At 49.9% G+C, this 20775-nt stretch overlaps 2 long non-coding RNA genes across 2 annotated transcripts in view; one reads left to right on the top strand and one right to left on the bottom strand.

The window, feature by feature from the left end:
• The window catches only part of LOC114069294, a 24482-nt gene extending 5869 nt beyond the window's left edge, over positions 1-18613 (bottom strand). Inside the window, exons 1-2 of the long non-coding RNA XR_003573751.1 lie at positions 18443-18613; positions 7628-7634 (exon numbers count right to left, since the gene is read on the bottom strand). This is a non-coding gene — a long non-coding RNA (uncharacterized LOC114069294). The remainder of the gene's footprint in view (positions 1-7627; positions 7635-18442) is intronic.
• The window catches only part of LOC114069295, a 24416-nt gene continuing 14878 nt past the window's right edge, over positions 11238-20775 (top strand). The window contains exon 1 of the long non-coding RNA XR_003573752.1: positions 11238-11278. This is a non-coding gene — a long non-coding RNA (uncharacterized LOC114069295). The remainder of the gene's footprint in view (positions 11279-20775) is intronic.

Raw genomic sequence — 20775 nt, 5'->3', positions numbered from 1 at the left:
AGGCTTAGAGGTGACCTCATCACTCTCTTCAACTACCTGAAGGGAGGTTATAGCCAGGTGGGGGTTGGTCTCTTCTCCCAGGCAACCAACAATAGGACAAGAGGACATGGGCTCAAGCTCTGCCAGGGGAGGTTTAGGTTAGATGTTAGGAAGAAATTCTTTACAGAGAGGATAATCAGGCATTGGAACGGCCTACCCAGAGAGGTGGTGGATTCCCCATCCCTGGAGGTTTTTAAGCAGAGATTGGATGTGGCCCTTAGTGCCATGCTATAGTAATTGGAGCTGGATCAGGGGTTGGACTCGATGATCTCGGAGGTCTTTTCCAACCCAATCTATTCTATGATTCTATGATTCTATGATTCTGAGGGGCTGTGAGGGACACAGGGCGAAAAGGGCGCCCTGAAGGATCACCGGGAAGCCGTGAGGGTGCGCTGAGGGAGATGAGACGGGGCAGGGCAGGTCGGTGGCTGCTGTGCCTCTTCTGCGCCGCTTTTCCCACCCTGCAGAGGGTCGTGTTTTTCCGCTCCTCCCCTCAGTGTCCTCAGGCACGAAGTCCCCGCTCCTCCCTCGGTCCGTGAGGCGGGTGAAGGCGAAAGGCGCTTGGAGAAGCTCCTTAAATGGTTGTGCAGCCGCCCTCGAGGGCAGATTTCGGGCTGTTACACAGATATTTAAGAGTTAAGCAGCGGTGTGAGAGGGGCAGAGCAGAGTGTTTGGGTGAAGTTCCTGAGGGAAAATGTTTTGGAATTTCTTGATGAGGTAACTCGGAGAGGACAGAGAGTTTCAGAGAGGTAAAACTGAGGGAACTTGAAAAGTACAGCGTGAGGATGTTATGAGGCAAAATCTGAGGTAAAGTGTGAGGGACAGACTGAAGATCTTGGGAAACTCGGGAAAACCTGAGTTACCTTTTTTTCCAGGGGACGTTCTGGGGGAAAAAAAATGAGATAATCCCTAGGGGATTTAAATATAAATTATATTTTTTGGTGAAATCTTGAGGAAATATCAGAGACGTGAAAATCAGAAGTATCTTAGGAAACATAGTGTATGGTACAAAGTCTAAAATGTTTCCTCTGCCTCAGCAGGAGCCCTTGGAGAAGAAAGCAGAGGAACAGAGTGGGCAAGGACACTCTGGGCAAAGGGACCTCCCTGGCATCCCCAGGGCAGGGATACCTAAGAGTCCCAGCCTCTGCGCCTTGGCCAGCCGCGAAGCCCCTCAGCGCGTCGAGGCCCTTCTGGCCCGTGCGCAGCCCGGGGGCTGGTCTGAGGCTCTCCTCTCCTGCTCGACGGCACACAGGGCTGGCTCCCCACACGTTGGTGCGCAGAGCTCGCTCCCCCTTTGTGTTGTCTTTGTGGGTGTGAGTGAGCGAGCGAGCTTGTCCTTTAGCCCCCGTAGAAACTAGAGAGCAGCGTAGCTTAGACTTCCCAGGAGGGAAAGAGGGGCTCTGCGCAGCAACCGGGGGCTGCCCTCTAAAGCTGCGGGCGAAGACACGGCCCGGCCTTGCCCCCGGGGCTCACCTCGAGGCCTTAGGCCACGAGCTCCGCTGCCTGGCAGTGGAGTCTCCTTGCCCCTGCTGCGGGGGAAGGCCGAGCTCCGTGGCTCCCTGGGTGTGGACCCGCCCGTAAGCGGGGTCTGGGTCTGGGAGCCTTTGTGCTCCCTCAAGTGGCAGCCTGTGCAGGGCGACCACCCCATTAGCGGGGAGCGGGTCGGGTGCCCCTGAAGCAGAGAGAAGGAGCCTTTACGGGCATTTGGGCCCAGGGCCCCCCTGCAAGTCGGGGAGTAAGTGCCCTGGAGCCCCGGGCACTTTGCGGTCCAGGCAGTGGCTCCAGCCCTCTGTAAGCTGTGCTGTGTGTAGAACAGAGCTCTTGGCTTTGCTGACTCTTACCCTGAATGAATGTCTGTGCTTCCTTCCCTCCTGGCCTAATAAAATCTTTTCTTTCTGGCAGGTTTCCCTCATTGGAATTCACTTTTGTAGCCGATACGTTAGCAGTGCAGAGCTGTGTATTGATTTTTTTTAAACCTTTTCCTTAACACACCAGGATAATAATTTACTTCTCTTGTCATTGGATCACCTTTTGCTCAGGCACTTACTTCACTTCTTTAGCTGTGGGTGTGAAACAAGCCTCCTTGAAATTTGGCCAGATCTGAGCTGCAGCGTTAGTTGTACAACGTGTTAGTAACCCAAACCTATCGTTTGGGAAGTTTCCATACCTTTCCTCCATAATATGCTGTTACACATGTTCACTGCATTAATACATGTACCTTTGAGGGGTGGAAAATGTTCTCCAGGAGACCCACAATCCATGACTGTCGAATGAATTCACTCGTGAACTCATTTTGTGTAAAAGGGAGTCTTAGAACCATTTATCATCCTGAAAGGAATTCCTTTACCATTATGGAAAACAGCCACCTACAATTATCACTCAGTAATTTAAAATGCCAGTTGCTTTCCTTTCTGACACAGAAAATATATGTCTATGAGTGCAGCAAAGGTGTTTAATAATCATGTGCTGCATTAACAGGATAGGAAAATTAATCCTATCCAATAGAAAAGTATAAATATCATTAGCTGAATCGAGATGAACGTGACGTTCCCAGTGAGTGAGTCTATTTTTGGGAAATCATGGGGTTGGAATAAGATTAAAATAAAAAAGAGGTGACACTTGGCTCTTCTCTCTCACTGTAAAATATTCCCTCTTCCACGGAGAGGTTGCAGCTTGTTCTTTTCATAAAACCTCTGGTTTAGCTTCCCTATAATTTCAGCCTGAGAAATTCCAGCTAAACTTTGAGGCTTAAGCAGGTCATCTGACTACGAACTGTAGGGACAGGACAAGGGAGAATGGACTCAAACTACAGGAGAGCAGGTTTAGATTGGATATTAGGAAGGAATTCTCCCCTGTGAGGGTGGGGAGGCCCTGGCACAGGTTGCCCAGAGAAGCTGTGGCTGTCCCTGGATCCCTGGAAGTGTCCAAGGCCAGGTTGGATGGGGCTTGGAGCAAGCTGGGCTGGTGGAAGGTGTCCCTGCCCATGGCAGGGGGTGGAATGAGATGATCTTTAGGGTTCCTTCCAACCCAACCCATCCTTGGATTCTGGGATTCTCTAAAACAGATGTCGCCTATTATTGCAGAGCAAATTTACAAAACAGCTCGTTTGAAGCAGTGGCTTGTGCCACCCTTATAAACCCCCCTGAACTCCAGGACTGTTCAGACTTCTCACAAGGTAAAAATCCCTCAGTTGGACTTAGCCAAAGCATTTTTTTATCTGATGGAATATTTTAAAAGTCAATCTGTTCCTTCTGTTGTCGGTGTATTTTTACTCCGATTTAAATAGATACAGAACAAAACACTTGCGGTCTGTGTTTTTAATGGTCTGTGTGTTTAAAGATCCTGCCTGGGCTCTTCTGTTCCTACCAAAGCTGCTGATGGCAGCCTAAATATCCTTTTGCAGCTTCTGGAGCCATCATAAATCTTCCTGCTAATGACCAAGCGTGTCATCCCGAGCCGTTTAAAGAATAAGGAGCAACGGCGGTGGTCGCACCCGAAACCGCGCTTTCGAGCTCCTACGTAACTTTGCACAAGGAAAACGAGCTCTGCAAAAGCTCTGATCGTGCCAGCCGGGCCTGGAGATCTCCCCTCGGAGGTTTGCTCTCCCCAGCTGAAAGCACCGTGTGTTTGGCTCCTGAGTGCACAGCGGCGTTTGGCTCCCGAGGCAGGCAGAGCCAGGGAGCCCATTTACAGCGCGTGGTCGGAACAAGGGCTAATTCATCACCGAGAATAACTTGGGACTGACACACAGAGTCAGCGCTTCTTCAGGCACAGGGGAGCCAGATAATTCTTCCAGGGCCTTAGAGCACGTTATTTTTAGCTGGAAATAACCACGGGCTGTTAAACACGAAGAGAACCTGTGAGAAGGTCTCGCTGCAGCAGCTCTGTGCTCTGTGTCCACCCACAGGGGCCCTCACGTCTGACTCCCTGTGGCCATTCCTGTGTGAGCTGCACGCACTGAAGTCACTCAGGGAAGATGAACAGGCCTTTCTAAACGGCCCCTTTTCAAAGGATTTTAGGGACAAACAAACAAAAAGGGGGTGTTTCTTGAGACAGGAGTCAGCAAAACTGCTTCAGTTTGCTCTGTGCTCTCCATGGTGGTGTCCACATACAGCTCTGGTCTCCAAAGGGAGGAAGGAGGAAGGGATGTAGAAGGGAATGCTAAGCTGTTTTCCAAAGGATATATAGGAGGTTACTGGAATAGCCCAGGAAGAACCAAGGGCAGCTGGAGCCATAATAGCAGAGCTGGTACTGGAGTCCTTGTACTCAAAGGCACGCCAGAGCAGCCCTGAAAACCGTGTGGTCACCACCAGGAGAAAGACTGAGTTAAGGGCCACTCTTTCCAAGGAGATGAACCAAGACTGGCCTGGGCGAGATGGCTGAGTGCCACCGTGACTAGGAGAAGTCACAGGAACCCAAACCCACAATTCCAGGACAAACTGCAGTTAGATAAGAGATTTACCTCGAGGTGTCTCTGATCTCTTCGGAGGTGAAAATCGGCTCTGGGGCACAGAGGAGCTCAGCCACACTTGCTGTAGAATCACCCCCAGGGCATGGAGATAAGGAAGCTATTGTCACCTCAGGGTTAGGGGGGGTTAAAATAAGCCAGAGAAGGGCCTTTATAAGGGAACAAACCCAGTGCAGCAGTGTCCCTGCTCTCAGTTACAGCCCCGGGGGCTGTTCCCTGCCTTGCATTGTCCCCTGTGAGACATCACCACTTCTAAGGGTCAGTGAAAGATATGCAGGTGTTTATTCCAGGCTGTCCCTGGGTTCTTCTGCTGTGAGACCAAGCCAAAGATCCCAGTACGGGCCATTCCCTTAAAAGCTGGACTCGATGATCCTGGTGGGTCCCTTCCAACTCAGAATGCTCTGTGATTCTGGCAGGAGGCAAACCCACCTGTGCTCACCTTGACTCGGGGGGAGAAGGAGAAGGGATCAGCAGGACTTGGCCCACTGATGTGTTTGGATACAGTAGGTAGCAGGGCTTGGGTGGAGAAAAATGTTCTTTAATCAGCTTCTTTTGCTTTATCTCAATTTACTCTGTTATGCTAATACAGTGCTACTGATTAAAGACCCTAAGCTCCCCTGTAATAGTCCTGAATTACTGTCAGGATAATGAGATTTCCATTTCTAAACGTCCTGTGCCTGCCATCCAAATCACATCTGCATTCATGTGCGTGCCCAACATGAATTATTCTCCCAACATTTACATCAAACATCCTTCCTGCATCAAAAACACTCAGTTGGAAGCAGCTTTCCCCCGGTTTAGAGCTCAGCTCAGGATTATTATTATCAGCCATCAAATGGGAGGTGTTTTGGCCATTTACAGCTTGCTTTAGGATGAGGCTGCTGTGTTGACCTGAGCTTCAGATGAGCTCTTGTGATGCCACCTCCATGAATACACTCAGCTCGACCTGCTAGGCTGACCGGTGGCTCAGCGCCCTCCAGGAGCAACCCCCTGCCTTGGCCAACTCGAGGGCCTTCAGATTTAATGTAAGGTAGCCTGAAATTAGACCCAAGCTCATGTAGGAAACCTTCAATGCTGTGATCTCGGTTTTATATGGTTTATACCGTTTTGCAGTCCTCCTCAAGTAATGTATGCCAGCTCCACTTGGATTTTGGGGCTAAATCTTCAAGTTACCAACATTTGCCATCAAAATGAGGTCCTTAGGGTCAGGTTGTCTCCTCATTTCCTTTCTTTCTAAAGGCAGTATCAGATTATTTTATTTAGAGGCTGTTACAGGGAAAGCTGTACGAGCACCGAAGCTGGAATAACGTTTGATCCTTGTCCTCACATGGAAAAAACTGGTGGCCTACAGATTTCTCTGATTTTATCTATTTGTCACACTGGTAAGAGGATTTCCATCTGTTTTATGAGAATCTGGTGTTTCCCTGAAAGGTATGAGGGGCTCCAGACAGAGATTTTATTCTGTTTTAAAGGCACAGTCACAGAACAGCCAGAGCTGGAAGGGATCCACAAGGACCATCCAGTCCAACTCCTGGCCCTGCACAAACACCCCAACAATCCCACCATTCCCTGAGAGCATTGTCCTGGAGCTCTGGCAGCCTTGGCGAGCCTGTCCAGTGCCCGACCACCCTCTGGGGGTGGTTTCCACCTTTTCCTAATAACATGTCCTTAATTAATACTGCCTGCACTCAATCAGGACAACATTATCATTATTCTTATTCTTATTCTTATTCTTATTCTTATTCTTATTCTTATTCTTATTCTTATTGTTGTTGTTGTTGTTGTTGTTGTTGTTGTTGTTGTTATTATTAATATTATAAAAGGAGGTTTAATTTATAGTCCTCATTCTTATTTGAGGAATAGAGCTGGCATGGTGACACAGGACACAAATCACTAAGCAGCTTTAGGCACTGAGTTGAACGTGATAACTACTAAACCCACTTAGTAGAAGCTCATGCTGATGTTTTAGTCCCATTATCAGAGCTGCAGTCACTGGGATCAGGAATCAGTTTTTAAAAGACAGGGGTTTTTTGATTCCTTTAGGCTTGAAAGGCAACTGCTGCCCCTACAGGGAAAACTGAGAAAATCCATCTTGGGAAAGAAACCTGTGCCCTCCCCGAGTGCCAGCACCACAGGAGGACAAAATCCCCAAACCCTTTGGCAAAGGCAGTTCCCAAAATCGCGTGAGGTGAAGGACAAACACAGGGTGTGACCTGAAAAAGCCTCCAGGCTCAGACCCCAGGACTGAGCAGGAAGGAGAGCTGTTCACTGTGTGACATCTCTGTGCTCAGCACAAACCACACAGAGCTTGACCAGGAGCCTCTACGTGTCCCTTTGCTCCTGCTCCTGCTCCTTGGATGCCAGGGAGGCTTTGGAGCTCTTCTCCTTCTTCTGACTCCTGCCTGGAGAGGTAACTGAGCTTTAACAATTCCATAATTAATGTCTCTCGGGCTGCTGGACCTGCCTGAGCAGGCAGGCACCATCTGCAGGGAGGAGGAGGAGGAGGATGTGGCAATGCCGGCTTGGAGAGGGTCGGCTCCACTCCAGGCTCACCTGAGCCCTGCGTGTCTGTGGGTCTGCAAAACCCTGCTGGGGATAAACACCTGTTTTCCAGGGAAAAAGGCATGCAGACACACCCACCTTTACCTTTATTTATTTACAGTTTGTGTCAGGGGTGGGAAAAAAAAGCTTTTGGAATGAGCAGCACTGGCACGGTGGGAAAAACCAAGGGAGCTGCAGCATGTGAAGTGCAGATTCTATAGGAGCTTCCAAGCAAATCAGATCCAAACTCATACCACAGCTCTTGGCTTGTTTTCCCCTTGGAATCGTTTTTTTTCTTCCTTCTTTTACCACACCTCTTTTTCATTTTACCCCCTTCTTAAGTGGGGAGATGGATTTTGCCCTCCCTCTGTTCAGAGCTTCTCCTTTTACTTCCAGCTTTGACACATTTCCCCCCCAAAGACACGTGCTATTTTAATCAGGAGCAATCAGCCATGAAAACCGGATTAATTAAAGAAATGAGTTTATGCATTTTCCTGGTGATGTGAAACGGACAGGAGGAAAACTCAACAACCTTGCATTTATAATGCTGTTTTTCTGCAACAGATCACCGGCTAATACTGCTGATCTGAGAGGATGACGTCACCTCCCCATTAATCACTGCCTGAATAGCAAAGTAGCTGAATCGGAATCTCCTCCATCCATTGATCCATTCACATGTACATTGATTCTGATCAACTGATTTAATCGAACCCCCCAGCTGAGCAAGGTGGGTCATCCCCTACAGCCTCCAAAGGGCACCTCCCTCCTGCAGTAAGTCCCCAAAACGACATTTATAAAATCCTGGAATCATTTGGGTCGGAAGGGACCTTAAAGCCCATTCAGTGACACCCCCTGCCACGAGCAGGGACACCTTCCACTATCCCAGGCTGCTCCAAGCCCCGTCCAACCTGGCCTTGATGCATCTCCCCCACCCTCAGGCGCTCGGGGGCTGGTGGTAGCTGGGCAGGAAAGGTTGTTTTCAGGGAGAGAAGTGGCTCAGCAGGATTAAGCCCAGGCAGCAGCCCAGGACAGCTATTTCTAAAGCCTCTTGGATGGCCCTTTGTCATTCCCAACCGAGAGGTCAGGCTCCCTGGGAATCAATTTGCACACACTTCAGGTTCATATTATTTGCCGGAAAATGCCCATACCAGGGGGAACAACCCCGGCAAGGGGGGGATTTATTGTACCATTAGCCCGGGGGGAGCGTCAGCAACATTAATCCTATTAGAGCATTAGTAAGATGGGATGGCAGGAAACGACAGTCAGAGGGAAAACAGATCCCTGCCGAAAAGCAGGAACCCCCGCTAGGAACATCCGTGTCGGGATGGCATCGCACAGGGGGAGCAAGTGGAAAGATAAATGGGGATTGGGATTGTCACTCCCCCGAAGGCTCCACTGCCCCCAGCCTTTTGTGGCTGTGTGGGTGATCAGCACCTGCAAGGCAAGCTGAGCTGGCCCAATTCCCTACTCCTAAACCCTTCCTGGTGCAACCAGCCTGGTCAACTGGGGAAAAACCAGAACCGAGCTGGTGTATATTAAACCTACTCAGAAGTAAATAAATCCCTCTTCAGGCAGGAGAGAACCAAACCTCCTCTTCCTGCACGATTGGCTCAGCACTGCCCACAGAAGTTGGGTGACCCAACTGGGCATCTTCATTTCTCACTCATTTCCATGATGCCTTCCAGGACATGCCGAGCAAAGAGTGGGAAAATAGTGGCCAATACCACGCTCAGACTCTTGGTTTCCTATTCAGATGGAAAAGACACATTTATATTTAGCCCATGAGTGCTGTGCTCAGATGTGAAAAAACACATTGAAAATGTTTTGCCTGGAAGAAAAGTCCAGTGCAGTCTTCTCCAAAGAGGACTCTTCCACCTGCATTTCCCTTCCCAACTACTAAGCAGTTTGCACAGGGTGAAAGCTGTGCCTGGATCCTGAGGTCAAACAAAACCCGTCCCCTTTTCATCAGCCCTGATGAAAGATGTGATGAGCTGCAGGTCATGGCAGATCTCAAAATAATAACTTTCCCACTGGCTCTAAACTTGAGTTTTATTACAGAGCATTTTCCCTCAGAATGGCTCAACTGCCCTTTCAGAAGGTGCCGGATTTGACAGCTCCTTACAGAGAGCCATTGTGTTTCAAATGTTCCAGTGCATAATTTACTGTTTATTCAAGCTTGATTCTTAATTTTGCTTAGGTAATGTCTGCAATCACTTGTTGATCAGGATAAGTCTTGAGGTTTTTTTTTCCGAGTTTTTTTTTTATGTTTACATGCCAAGATCAGCAAAAACTGCCTCTTGCTCGGCATTACTGGAACACACTGGTACATCCAGTCCCTCCCATGTGTGTTTTCATCCTCCAATGCCTGGGAGAGGGGTAGCTGCATGTGTAGCTCTGTTATCTCCGGGATCTGCTGGCGAAGAACCACGTTGGTGAGATAGCGAGTGAAATAGGGGAAAACTTTTCATCAAACCTCGCAGATCTTCCCACGCTGGGGAAGGGCCCTGCAGGGAACCAGGCTCAGGAATCCCTCTGTGGGCACCACAAAATGATTGAGACCTTTTTGCAGGGGAAAAAAACCCACTGTTTTTTGTCTGGTTGGTTGGTTTTGTTTGTTTGTTTGTTTTTGTTTTTGTGTTAGAGGTCACAATTTGTGAATGCAAAGTTTGAAATAGGCTGTAAGGAAGGACAGTTGTGCCTCTTTCTACCTGGAGATGGTGACCCTCAGAGGTGGCTCCCAAGCTAAACTGCCCTGTGATTTTATGTTAACTAGAATTTTATTAATAACAGCTGACTTCTCGCATCTCCAGGGCTATTGATGTTGTGATGAAAAAAGGTGAACAAAAGCATCTGCAAAGTGAAATTAAGGCAGGTATTAGAGTTTGCTCCAACACTGGACACTCTGGACTCATGGCTCTCAGGGCAGGATGCACTTTCCCCAACCCCAGATCCCAAGGGAATGGCTTCTTGTGCCAGCGTGGAGCATGCCTCACCTCCTGAAGGAGGAGGCCCAGGGTCACAGGGTCACAGAATAAATTGAATGATTTGGGTTGGAAGACATTAAAGCCCATCTTGTTCCACCCCTTGCCATGGGCAGGGACACCTTCCACTAGCCCAGGTTGCTCCAAGCCCCGTCCAACCTGGCCTTGGACACTTCCAGGGATCCAGGGGCAGCCACAGCTCCTCTGGGCAACCTGTGCCAGGGCCTGCCCACCCTCACAGGAAAGAGGTTCCTCCTAATATCCAACCTGAACCTACTCTCTTTTAGTTTGAATCCATTCCCCCTTGTCCTGTCACTGCATGCTCTTGTGAAAAGTCCCTCTCCATCTTTCTTGTAGGCTCCCGTCAGGTACTGGAAGGATACCTGTCGGATTTAGGACGTGAACTCCTCATACCCTGCTATGCCACAGCTGCTCTGATTAAGTCATGCTGATACTGGAATTTAATGTTTTAGGGGAGCTACTTATGCTCAGAAAGGTTCAGGGTGCCTTCTTTGAGGACACACCTGCGTTATAGTCGATAGACCAGAGATGATAATTTTAGAAATGTAATAGAAATTTATTGAAGGCAGGTAAGCTGGGCGACCGGAGGAAAACTTTTGTTCCACCAACGGTCTGCAACGTGGTGAGCCAACACCCCACTTTTTATACCCCACCTTTATCTCCACCCTTTAAGCCTCTTTTGATTTCTTTATTGGGTTCCATTTCGTGGGCTCCCCCGATATTGGTCCTTGTTTTCGCGGGTTCCATCTCGCCACCTGGGTTCAGCCAATGATTTAGTTAGACCATAGTCCTCAGAGTCTGCTGTCTAGAAGCTTCCAGATGGGGGGGGGGGCAAGTCATTTCCTTTGGTTTTTGCTGTTTCATTCTATTTTCTTTCTCTATAAGCATGCTTAGGACAAACACTTGTAAAATAACAAGACACAACATACAAATTCTTAACAGTCATGTAGTTAACCATCTAACAATTACAACACTGTGGTTTCCCTTATTGTGACTGTCTAATTCGTAACTCCTCCAAAGTTCTTGCTAGGTTTATTGCAACCCATTTTATTAAACTTAATTTGATGATCAAATTATGCCTTTTGCTCCTTATTACCTATTACACCTGAGTGTCCAGTTCTGGGCCCTCATGGCGAGAGAGCTGTGCCAGGGGAGGGTCAGGTTGGACATCAGGAAGAATTTCTTCATGGAAAGGGCGGTCAGGCCTTGGCAGGGGCTGCCCAGGGAGGTTTGGAGTGCCCAGCCCTGGAGGTGTCCAAGGCAGGCCTGGCCGTGGCACTCAGTGCTCTGGGCTGGGGGACAAGGTGGGCATCGGGCACAGGGGGGGCTCCACGGGCTGGCAGATCTCATTCTGTGATGCTGTCAAACAGTGGTTTTCACAGCGAGGAGCGGCCTTTCCCTGGGTGCCCCAGGCTGCAAGGAGCAGCGCGGGGAGGGGGGTGTGTGTGTAAATCCCTTGGGAACGCGATTTTTTGGGGGGGCAGCGCTGGCCGCCAGGGACGGACGGGACACAAGATGGCGGCGGGGATGACACGGCGGTCACGTGGCGCGCGGAGCCGCCCGCCCCGCCCGCGGCCGCCGCACGGGACACGGGGCACGGGATACGGGATACGGGATACGGGATACGGGATACAGGGCACGGGACACGGGACACGGGACACGGGGCTGGAGCCGCCCGCACGGCGGCCGCACCGACCCGCACCGAGCCGCGGCTCCGCACGGTGAGTGAGCAGCCAGGCAGCGGCCTCAGCCCGAGCGCGGGGCCGGCGGAGCGGCCGGCGCAGGCCCGGGGGTGGCGGCGGGATGGGGCAGCGGGGACAGCGGGGACAGCGGGGACAGCGGGCACGGGCCGCTGCCCGAGGGCAGGACGTGTACTGTGGGGATCCAGCCCCGCAGCCCCGCGGCGGCCCCCGCAGCCCCGGGGAGAGCGAGGGGAGCTCCGGCCCCCGCAGCACCGGGGGCTCCGGCGGGGCTCCGAGCCGCTCGGCGGGGCTGACCGAGCTGTGGCCCCCGCGGCACGGGGGGATCTGGGCCCCTGGGCCTCCGCGGGGACTGAGAGGCTGCGATCTGCTCAGCCCTGGGGGGCTCTGGGACCCCCAGCTCCGGCGCTGCAGCCGATCCCGGGGGATGTCTGGGACCCCCAGCTCCGGCGCTGCAGCCCATCCCGGGGGAGGTCAGGGCTCCTCAGCTTGGGGGTCTGCAGCGCCCTCAGCCCCGGTACCCAGGAGGGGCTCTGGTCCTCTCAGCCCCGGTGCCTGGTTGGGTCTGTCCCCTCCTTCCCACGGTGCTGGAGGGAGAGGTCTGGTTCTCCCTGCTCCATAGGCTCTGGGGGGACATGGGGTTCGCTCAGGTGGCAGTGTGGGGGTGGCCCAGCCCCCTCATCCCGGTGTTTCTGGTCCCCTCATCCTGGGGGCCCATGGGACCCCCCTGCTCAGCCCAGGGGCTCCAGCCCCTGTGCTCGCTGGGGTGCGAGGGCGGGATGCTCCCTGCTCCAAAAGAGGCTGGAAGCATCCGCTGGAGCCGGGAGCAGATCCATCCCATCCCTACGCCTTCGAGGGTCACGGAGGCAACACTCGAGCTGAGGTTTGTGGGATGGCAGTGGGGACACGCTTGGGGACCAAGGGGCTGGGAGGCAGAACGGGGGTGAGAAGGAGAGACCTCGCCGTCACGGGCACCCTGGCAGGCAGGTGTGCTCCCTGTTTGCTCGTGGAATGGCTTTGCCGATTGCCTGGCTGCAGTATTTGGATTTTTCAGGGTGTATAACGCATGTGGCTGTCTCTGCACCGTGTTCCTCCTGGAGGCCCTGTTTTGATCAAGGCTCCTAATTTATTCTGTCTTGTGTGAAAACCTCATTAAAGAGTGCCTCGGTGCCTCCAGGCGCCGTAAGTACGCGAAGCAAGGATGGAAGGAGAGAGAAAAAGAGTATTATTTGTAAAAAAGAAAAAAAAAAAAAAAAAGGGAGCTCTGCCACACTGACATGGTGCTGCTGGAGCTTGCTGATGCAGGCAGTGCCTCTGGAAGCAGAGCAGCAGCGGGATGTGGGTGAACGTCCTCGTGTCGCTCGGGTTGGTGGCAGCGTCGTGGTGTGGCGGCACGTTTAGTAGCGGTTCCTTCAGACTCCGTTCTCCTGCTTCAGGTCCACGTGGATGGAAGTGGTTTCTGTTGGATTTCATGCCCGCCTGTGAACCGGTACAAAGTGCAGACGTGACACCTGTAAGCTGAAATCAGTTAGCAGTGCTGCTGTGGGTCTTGGTGGATTTGGGCTTGGCTGTGTTGGTTTTTTTGGGGGGGAGCGGGTATTGCATTGGAGTGGCGTTCTGGTTTATTTCCAGCACTATTTTGTCGTGGTTGGAGTTGCTTCAGCTTTGTGATGTTGTTTAGAGTTTGGAAAGAGAGCGCAAATCTCCCCAGCTGGTGGCAAACAACAAATAAAGGCTACTTCTACAATATGGGTAATAAACCCTAGTTGAATCCAGGGAGGTTTTCTTGATTTTCCAAGTTTGGGCATGTGGAGCAGAGCTAAATTCAGCTCAGACACCTTTAAACTGTGTTCGTGATCTGTGCAACAAGCTGCGATTCCCGAATCGTTTATCACGTTTCTTTCGCCTGCCACAGTATCAACCTGCAGATAACATGTCTCCACATGTTAATTAGCTTTTAACGTGACGCTTACACATTCAACAAATCCAAGTAGGTGGATCGTTTTTCAGGACTTGAGGTCTTTAATGGGTATTATTTGGACTACTGGGTGTTAATGGTTAAAAGGCAGTGGTTTGTTATATACCTGCTTCTCCGTGCATCTCTTAACCCTCGCCAAGCTTGAATAGGCGCAGCTTTTAATGAAATAATTAGTGAGTTCTGCCGGAACTGAACATGTGGAGGGAGAACACACTCACGGGGGGCGATGGCGACTTACAAATTTCTTCCCTGTCTTCTGGTTGCTCAGCGTTGGTTAATTGGTGCACTAAATACGGGTGGCTTGGGACTTACTCAGATTTAGTAGCAATTTCAGCATGGCCGTAAGGAATGGCTGTGGAATTGAAGGCTTTTTAATTGGGGCAGCAGGACATCCTGAAAAAAAAAAACCACCAAACAAAAAAAACCCCCAAACCAAAAACGCTTAAAAATAATCCAGACCCTTGTTTGGGAAAAGGCCTGTTTGAGTTAAAAAATAAATCCTTATGGCACCATCAAAACCCCAAATTTGCACATGGGCTTGAGGGCTGGTTTTGTTGGATGTGGCAGGAGGTCCCTCTCTCCCAGCGTGGTTTGCAGGGACGTGTGTAGGGCAGGAAGGCTTTTTAAGGCTACTCAGCAAGGTAGGTCCAAAGTGTTCTTTGCTGAAGTAGAGCAGAGCAGCCGGATGCTATTTTAATCATAATTCAAGTGCAACACATCAAACCCAACTGCACTGCTCTGAAGTAGAGGTGGGCTTAAAATGAGCTCAAAACCCTGCGGTTTGAGAGGTTTTCTTGGAATCTCATGGTCACGAACTGAGCTCCTGCATCCCGTCAGTGTTTTCCAAGGGATTTTGGTGTGGTTGCAGGCTTTTTTTTTTTTGCTCCCAGGACACCAGCACAGAGAGGCAGCCCTTTGGAGGTCTGGTCTGTTCATGGGATTGGAAACTCCAGCTTTCAATACAGCTTGAATTCCCGAAGTGTGCAGCACACTGTGAATTATTAAATCCCGTCCTTCCCTATCCCCAAAATGCTGGGGGAAACGCCGAAGAATGAGGAAGGTGGGAAACCTACAGGCATTTTGGGATGCTTTCATCCCAAATATTTTTTTTTTATTAGTATTATTTTGGAAAATCTGCTTATCAGGGGCAGTGTTTGGTGCAGGTTACTTGGGCTTGGTTTTCATGGATCAAAAGGACATCCATCTTAATAAGCTACTTAAGTGTAACTGTGTGGTTGGGGCTTGGAGCCACCTGGGATAGTGGAAGGTGGCCCTGCCTCTGGTGGGGGTTTGGAGTGAGATGGTCTTTAAGGTCCCCTCCATCCCAAACCATTCTGAGATTCAGTGGTTTAAACATCTTTAAAATGTTTGTCTGTACTGTTTCTGGTCTTATCAATCATTTTAATGTAGTTGAGAAGCGGGGGGGGGGGGAACCCTCAAAGTACCACAGGAGCTTTGTTCTGATAGTGCTTGGCCAAGAGCTGGTAAGAGAAAGTCTAATTTTGGAGGCTACAACATGTCTCTTAAAGAAATGCAGCTTTTAAAACGTGGTCACTGCTGTTGCTGCTCTTTACAGCTCACTCATGCAAAGCAGAGAAGCAAGACTTGAGTGGAACAGAACATGTCCTGTTGACGCTCCCTTGGTGTGCTCGTGCGGGTGCTGCTCTGGTATCCAATTACACATCTGTAATCAAAGAAAAACACTAATACATCTTTATTGGGAAAGCATCTTCCCTGGGTTTTGCTTGTGCTAATTCGCTTAGATTTAAATCAGCAACAACAACAAATCTCCCCCTGACTAACCATGACTCTAAAGCTGTTTTTCTCTCTGACTTCCCAGCGTGGTCTGCTTTCTGTCTCCCTGATTTTGAAGCTCTTTGGAGGTAGCTCTTGCTTTATTTCAGTGGAATTGAGGCGAAGCTTATTTTTGAAATAAGAAGAGTTCAAGGAATCCCTGAAGTCCAGTAGCTTTGGGTTTTTCTAATGGGGGGGAAATCCGGCAGCTTTCTTCCCAAGCTGGGTGAGACACTCCTTTCTGGAGAGGAAAGCTTTTGCAGCCTCTGTTTAAGAAGGATTTTTAATAGCTGTCATCTCCTCCTGTCCACTGCAGCCTACTCCTTTAATTTCCTTGACTGAAAAAGAGCACCACAGTTTGGAGTGTTGTTACGGTCTCCCTTGCTGGCCCATTAGTGTATTAGCTTAGCTCCGTGCGTGTTGAATGCCACTAAATGTCACTTGCAAATTTAATGTTGGGAGCGCCGAGAGTCGCCGCTAATTGAATTTAAAGTCTTACACTCGAGTTTGTTCAAATGGCAGATGGGAGACAATTGAAATGTGTGAGAGCTGTCGCAAAGCTGCTCTTGCCGGCGACTCCAGCAGTGCATTTGTGTAGATGCAGGGGGAGACCCTGAGCAGACACATCGGGGTTTGGTGGTGGGGTTTTAGTGTCCCTTTCTGTATTACAGTGTGGGGACAGCTGGCAAAACCCATTATGCTGAAAGTCTTAACGCTCAAGGTCATTGTTGACACTAACGTAGCCTTAAATACTTCTGTAAAAATGGCAAAGATCAGGGAGCCTTTCAGTTCGACGTAATTCTTCTCCAGCCACAGTTTTAGGAGAAAGGCTAATTGTTTGGACTGTTGGTCTTAATTGTCTGTGGGTCTGACCTCTGGGGTTTTTATTCACGAAATTAGCATCTTTAGCACCTGGGGGTTTGGCTTTGGAGGGGTTTGGTTCGGGGTGTTTTTTGTTTGCTTGGGTTTTTTTTTTGGTTTGTTTTGGTTTGGTTCGTTTTTAGAGGACAGTCTGCACAAAAGCTCTGGCATTTAACACTTCTTTATTCTTCAACTTCAGCCAAATACCCAAGGATTGATCAGACACGGAAATAGGAGACCCTACTGCGGTGCTTTTTGAGAGGTAGAATGTTAAAGAAATTACCCTTCATTGGAAAAAGAGTCGTGGAGATTGTTCCTCGGCTTTCCAGGCGGTGTAAATCTGCACCTCCCTAGATAGCACAATGCTTTTAAGAAGTTTGTCTTGAAACACTTCCATTAAATCTCTTGATACCACGCTTTGACCTTCTGCCACCGAGCTGGCGTTTCAGACGGGCTTCTGGCATGAGCTCTCCTGCCACTTTCAAGTAAAAATTTATCAGGCATTGAAAAGTTTGACTCTGCAGCCGAGCACTGTGCCAGGCCGTAAAAGCCCTATTTGTACACAAAATGGATTTTCGCTTGCCAGGAGGGCCCGGGGAGCTCTTCGGGAACTGCGGGAATGGCTTGGAATCTGCATAGTAATGAAACGGCTCCATCTAAATCGAGCTGGAGCTCTCACAGGTCTGTGCTTTGTCTTCCTTGTTTGTGCCCCTGCGCTTCTGCGAGGAGCTTTGCATAGTCAGGTTATATTGCTCTGGAAAACTTGCTCGGGAAAGTTAATTTAGAACTGTTTGAAAGGCTCAAAAAAATGGCTCCTGCTGTTATAGGATGATGAAAAAGACCTTGAGAGCTCCTCGAGGGTGATTGCTGCAGGAATACCTGCCTGGCCATGCACGGAGTCACTCCAAGGGCCTTCAGGGCTGTGAGACAGAGAAGCTGTGGCTGCTCCATCCCTGGAAGTGTCCAAGGCCAGGTTGGAATGGGGCTTGGAGCAACCTGGGCTAGTGGAAGGTGTCCCTGCCCATGGCAGGGGGTGGAACGGGATGAGCTTTAAGGTCCTTTTCAACCCGAACCCTTCTGGGATTCTGTGATGCATCGGGGCTCCAGACCCGCTTGCTTTTAATTGGGAGTGAAATTCCAGCGCCTGTGGGTGGTTGGGGAGCTCAGGGTGAGCTCTGAGGAGTGTAATGTGCCAGTGCACTGGCTGGGAGAAGCTCGTGTTTGCCAAAAGCGGTACCCGGTAATGGGCTGGGGCTTCTCGTCTGCTCCCCATGAAACGCTGCAAAAGCCATTCTTCGCCCTAATGAGCAATTATCCCCAAATTAACAAACTCCTTGTCAGACACCGCCTTTGTTTCTGTGCTTGTGCAGTTTCCCAGTTCAGTTTTTCTCCCTTTCAAAACGTAAATAGATGGGTTATCAAAGGACGTTTTAAACACAAAAGCAGGGCCCGAGGAACCTTTTATCAGAAGGCGATAATTTGAGTTCTGATAATTTGTGCAGAGTTTTTTGGGGGAATGCTGGCAAGAAAACGAGTGCCTGTGCTGAGAAGACACAGCCCCATCTAGGCACGTGTCCTGTATCCAAGCGTTAGGATGTTTTTGGGAGGCAATGCCAGAGTCCAACCATGAATTCAGAAAGTATAAGCGGCTGTGAGAATACCTGTGGAGACAACAACCCCAGGCAAATTTGTGGTACCTCCTGCTCAGAGCAAAACGAACCTCAAAGGAACATCAGGTTTTTCGGAGTTCCCTTGGGTTTTGAAACTCTCCAAGGATGGAAATCTGTTGCTGGAAGAACCTCCTGCGGGCTTTGGGGAGACAGCCCATCCTGCAAGCCTTCCTCAGTGCCAAGGTGGGATGAGAGTGGAGGAGAGGGAAGAGCGTGAGGCACAGATAATATTTGATACAGGAGCACCAGGATCATGGGATAGAAGGCTGTTACTTGTTCTCTTCTCTGTGCCTGCCCAGCTGAGCTGACGTTTTAATGAACTGCTCCTTAAATATCTTTGCTTCTAATGGGTGCTGCTTAACTCATGGTCCATCAGGGCACGAGTGAACTGGCCCGCATCATTTATTACTGCCTAGAGGGAACTTTCCTTGGCCATTTTATCGAGTGGCTGCCAGTCTTTAAAATCCTTTTCTGATTCCTCCTGTCAGACTTCTCCTTTGCTGATACCACCCAGTGTGCCTAAGAGGTTAAAGCAGATTGTTGGCATTAACTTTGTAACCCCCCTCCCACATTACTGGTGCTCTAACGCTGCCTATTTGCAGTTGGATACGAGGAAATATTTAAAATAATTGTCCCCTCTAGAGAAATGTTTGTTGGCATCGTAGATCGGTGATTTTGTTTCTGCGTTCAGGACATCCATTTAGGTCTTCTGTGGTCAGAAAGCAGCCTGTGCACTAGAAATCCTAGGGAATTGCTGTATTTCTTCACGTGGTTCCTCCGTTGGAGCTGCGTGTTGAAATTCAGCCTGCAGGATGTGATGTCATGCTGCTAAATTAATGACCTGCGTTTATTTGCAGGTTGGGTAATAAGCCGGCCCCTTCTGCTCTGAGCCTCCAAAAAACTGTGAAGTGGAGAATGCCTTATCTGTGCTTTGCAGCACGGGTGTGATGGGGTGTGAGCTTTGCATTCGTGCAGGGAGATCCTGACACGTTTCTCTTGTGACTTGTGTCAGGGTGAAGCCTTTAAATCTTTCCTAGGTAGGGTGCTACTGCTTGTCACTGCCATGTGTTTCCAGCTGCCTTGGGCACGGTTGGACACTGTGAAATCTGTGACACCCTGGAAGTGTCCAAGGCCAGGCTGGACAGAGCTTGGAGCAAACTGGGATAGTGGAAGGTGTCCCTGCCCACGGCAGAATGAGCTTTAAGGCGCCTTCCAACCCAAACCGTTCCATGATTCTGTGCCCACTGGAGATGAACCCCTTGGTTTCCTGGAGTGAGAGAGACTGGTGTGTCACTCTGAGCTGATGGTGGTGGCACAGGGTGGTTTGTGGCAGGCAAAGGCTTCCCACCCTGAGAGCCGGGGGAGGTGTGAACGCCACAGAGCTCTGAGCTCTGATCCCAATCACTAAATCCCTGCCTTAAGGTTCAGAGGCTGCAGATTTTCCTTCCCAGGGAAACCAAAGGTTGGGGTGCCTCGGTTAAAAGGGAGCTCTCTGGGCTGATTTAATTCACAGAGCTGGTTTTCCTCCCCCCACCTTCTCTTGGTCTCCCCGTTTCCAGTGTTGAAGGGTGTTCCTTGGGGTTTTGGAGAGGTGCACTGTGGTTTACCTGGCAGAGGAAGATCTTATCAGGAGAGAAATGGGAGCACAGGGAGTGTCACTAATAACGGGCTCCTTCCAGCTCTGTGCCATGAACAAATACTCATGGCAGTATTTGCACCCCTGGAGTGGAGTAACTCCTGCAGGGGCTGTGTCAGCTGTGTCAACAAACTTTGCTTGTGACTGATGTGTTGTTGGTTTTTATTTTCATTTCCATTTAAAAACACACCGTGAGAGGCATTTGTGGGGCTGCAGAAGACGGGACTGAAGCGGGTGTTGCTTTTGTGAGCAACTCAAGGAGTTGCCGGTGGTGAATATCCAGTGCAGTGACAGGATGTGTGCAGACAGCTGGAAATGCTCAGACCTGCTCGTTTCCCAGCCCTTCCCTGAATTAGGACAGCTGGGATAGAGCCCTTTGCAGCCTCAAATGCTTGTGGGGTGTGTTCCAATGTAACGCTCCTACAACAGACTATTCCACCTTAGTGTGACTCGCTGCTGTCCAGAAGAAGAGCTCAGGTGCCACTGGGTCTCTCTGCCTGGGATTGCTGGATTTTTGGGATGCTGGAGTGCAGCGTGGATGTGTACGGCTCTTGCATCCTTTTGTCTTTGCTCTTCACGTTGCTGACAGTCACCGAAAGAGGCACCACAAACTTCAGCTGGCAGGGAGGAAAAGCCCATTTATTTCCTCCAACACTGCAGAGCGAAAAGTGAAGTGTTTGAGGAGCTGAATGTGCTGATCTTGCTGTATTTCGAGGCTTAAAAAAGGGGTGAAGAATTAAAATAAATAAAAAGAGGCATGATTTCTTAAATGGATTCTCTGGAGGCAGTATTTTCCTCTTCTGGTTTTGAGGATTTGTTGCCTTTCCAGGACTGCTCTAAAAAACGTTTCATTTTTCATAAAGCAGAAGTGAATTAACTCTGTGGACATTTATGTGAAGTGACTTGCTGGGAGCTGAATAACCTACATATTCTGTTTGGGCTGTGCTTTTCAGAAACGGAGCGTTCCGATTCAGCCTCTTAGGAGAGACAGATTGTCCTGCACGATTGTCTTGAGCAAAGCACCTTTCTGGTTTTAATTGGTGTTTTTTTATTGCTGTGATTTACACTGGCAGGGTGAGGGCAGCA

The sequence above is a fragment of the Empidonax traillii genome, unplaced genomic scaffold (genome assembly GCF_003031625.1).
Source record: "Empidonax traillii isolate 1590-97213 ecotype Southwest subspecies unplaced genomic scaffold, ASM303162v1 scaffold1230:size172535, whole genome shotgun sequence".
In the NCBI taxonomy this organism is placed as follows: domain Eukaryota; kingdom Metazoa; phylum Chordata; class Aves; order Passeriformes; family Tyrannidae; genus Empidonax; species Empidonax traillii.
The sequence above is the reverse complement of the archived record's forward strand: the minus strand, read 5'-3'. Positions and strand labels throughout refer to the sequence as shown.